We start from the raw sequence: 3568 nt of genomic DNA on the forward strand, positions 1-3568 counted from the left end.
GGGCAGTGTCACTGGCCCTCATATGTGGGATCCGAACCGGGGCCCTCTGGCGTCCCAAGCCAGCTCTTAACCATCGCGCCACTCGGCCGGCCCTCTCTGGGAGGGTCTTCATTACATTACCTAAAAGTGGTGGATACGTATTTTGTCAGTTTCTCCTAAAGTCTTTTTTTAAATGCCATTTCAATAAAGGGGCTCCCAAAAGGGTCAAGTATTGTCAAACACCCTTTCTTCAAACCACATTCACCAATCTCTTTAAATGAAGTATCTCTTTAAATGAAAGTTCTTAATTTGAAAAATCTTAGTAGGTAGACATCATCCATTTCAGAAGTAATCACTGAGCACCAACTACATGCCTGTCCTCAAAAAGCTCACACTCCAGTAATAAGATTTTTTTATTCATGAGTATTAGTTTGTACTGCGTAGTGTTGCCATTTTTGTAGGTGGAAACCAATAGGGTAATGGCAATTTCATATGGATCAACCTATTGCAATCTGAAGGAAAAGTGTTCAGTCCAGTGCAGTCCGGAAGAAAGGAGAGGTTACCTTCAGATGGGTTTTGTAAGGGAGCGGGGAAGAGGCGAAAAGAAGGAAGTTGCTGCCTTTTGTGACTCGTTTGTTCCCTTTGTGGTCATCATGAAAATGCGTTGTCTTTATGTTGTTTCGTATGCCTGAAAGTAATTAAAACAAATTTTTTTTGGAAAAATAATGCGTTGCCTGCCAATCCAGATTAGATAAATACTTCATTTGTGCTTCAAGGGGGAGAAATGTAAAAATAGGAGAGAGGGTATATAAAGGGGATGCTGGTGTGAGGCCACTCACAAGCTGGACCTGTGAGTAAGGCATTATGTGATACTGAAATGTGTCTCGTGAGAGTGCTTACTACCCAGGGTGGGGGGATGGGTGCTCTGCACCTGACCACTCAGGGAATCAATGCGAGATGCACAAAGCCCTTGGGATTCTAAACAAAAGCATTTGTGTTTTTAGATGGGAATATTGCATGCACTTTTCTGAGGGATGGATGACATGAAAAAAGAGCCTGTTGTGCTCATCAGAGTCTCAAAAGTTATGTAACTCACAATAGGTTAATTACCATAAAGTAACATGCACACAGATTTTGGACATGAGTAAGTGTACTTGGAGGGAGTTTGTGATCAGTGTCTTGATGCCCAGGGGAGGAAGAAAGGTCACTTGCGCTGGGAGGGATCCATGGAAGTTCTGGGAGGGAAGTCTGACATCCAAGATTAGGAGATTTTCTGCGATGGATTGCGTAAAAGTAATGATATCAAGAACCATGGCAGTGTCAGGTGAATGGAGAAGAGAGGGGTAGTGCAAGAGCTGCAAAGATAGAATTGGCAAGATTTGGCAACAGATTAACTGAATGGCCAAGAGAGATGGAGGTTTTGAAGTTGATGTTAAACTTTTAAGCCTGGGTAAACAGCAGGATCAATTTCACACTTAAAGAAATCCGAAAGTATCAAATATTTCTTTACAGAAACATGTCTGTTTTCTTCTCCTTTTTAAAAGAGCTGGAGTGACTCTTTAGCTTTCAAATCTTTATAATGGAAAATTTCAAATATATACAAAAGTAGAGATAAATGCATATTGAACTCCCTTGTACCATCACCCAATTTCAATAATTATCAATATCAAAAGCCAGGTGTCTGGTTTAGCAACAACACAGCCTAAAATTAAATTCTCCAACAGCCCAATTCTCCATGGATGGGATTTCTTCTGTGATCCACCTAACAGTGTATATAAAAGTATGTATGTCTCTGTGCATTTGTAGATCCACAAGAGAAATGATCCATAGCTTCTGATAGGTTCTGTGATGTGGCCCCATCTCATGCCTCCCCCCTCAATCCCCCATCCTAAAAGAAGCATTCCTTTTATAAAAAAGAGAATTTATTTAAGACATGATCTCTGGAAACTTGGATACCAGTTAAGAATTACTCTTTTTTTTTTTTTTNAACAAAACGACAGCAACTTGTCTGTTCCCCTTCCCCAAATTCCCCAGCACTGTTCCCATCCCCCCAATTCCCCAATAAAAATCTTTAAAAAAAAAGTTATATGGTGCAAACAAGCATAAGAAAGCTTGTGTGTCTATGTTATTATCAGATTAAGGAGACTTCAAGACAGGGAATATGACCTGAAATAAAGACTTAAAGTTTCATACTATCAAAGGGTTACTATATGAGGAACATATGCAATAAAACTTATTTGTGTAGCTAATAATAATGCTTCAGCAAAAGCTGACAAAACTAAAGGGAGAAACAGAAAAATCCACAACCATAGTTGGACATTTTTTTTTTTTAGCTGAGCCATCCTGCCACCTGTTGGCAGCTCAGCGGCAACTCAGCTCGGGCCGGGAATAGAGCCGCTGTTACTCAGAGCTCACACTCTTGAGCGAGCTCTTAACCAACTGAGCCACTCGGCCGGCCCAATGGTTGGACATTTTAATACCTCTTCTGAGTAACAGATGGAGACACCGGAGAAAAAATAAATAAGGCTATAGAAAATTTAAACATTATCAACCAATTTGACTTAATTGCTATTTTAGAACAATGCATAAAGAACACACATTTCCAAGTATATGTATACTATGTTCACCAAGATAGACTGTATACTGGGTCACAAAATAAGTCAATAAATTTCAAAAACTTAAGTCTTACATAATATATTCTTTAGCCATAATGGAATTAAATTAGAAATCAATAACAATAAGATATATACAATAAATGCCCAAATATTTGAAATTTTAAAAATACATTGAGTTTACAGCATCTACCCATATTTCAAAATAGAAACCACAGGGGAAGTTCGAAAATATTTCAAACTGTTAAAATGAAAATGCGTCATGTAAACATTTATGGGATGAAGCTAAAGTAGTACTTAGAGAAAATTTTAGAGCCTTAAATCTGATATTATAAAGTTTACCTAAGCTTCCATCCAAAGCTAGAAAAAGGACTAAATTAATCCAAAATAAATAGAAGAAAGAAAATAAAACTAAGAGGGAAATTAGTAGATTAGAAAATAATACAAAATTTGGTTCTTTGAAAAGATTAATACAATTGATAAAGCCCTATCAAAATTGATCAACATAAAATAAAGCACAGATTTCCAATATCAAGAATATAAGATGGGATATCACTGTAGATCCCACTGGCATTAAAATGATAATAGAAGTATATTATTAATTTCTTAGATTCAATGGATAAAATTCTTGACAAACACAGCATGCCAAAATTTATATAAGAAAAATAGATGATCTCAACCAAGGCAAGTAATTTATTCTAGGAGTAAATACTGTTTCTCCTTACAAAGACCACTTCCCCAGTGTGCCGAAAAGCAAAATTTGCTATGCGTATAAATTTCCTTGTAAAGATACGCAGTTTCCTTGCAAAGACCACTACTCCTTCACACCCCCAAAAAAACCTCATATATTTTGTGTTTTGTAAAATGTTTAAGTGATACTTACGTGGGCATGTTCTATCAGGTCTCTGCTAGGATTACAAAGTGTTAATGTTCTTCATAGAAGTACTGTCACTTAATAGATGGTTTCTTTTTTTTTT

The sequence above is a fragment of the Hipposideros armiger genome, unplaced genomic scaffold (assembly GCF_001890085.2).
Source record: "Hipposideros armiger isolate ML-2016 unplaced genomic scaffold, ASM189008v1 scaffold_56, whole genome shotgun sequence".
NCBI classification, from domain to species: domain Eukaryota; kingdom Metazoa; phylum Chordata; class Mammalia; order Chiroptera; family Hipposideridae; genus Hipposideros; species Hipposideros armiger.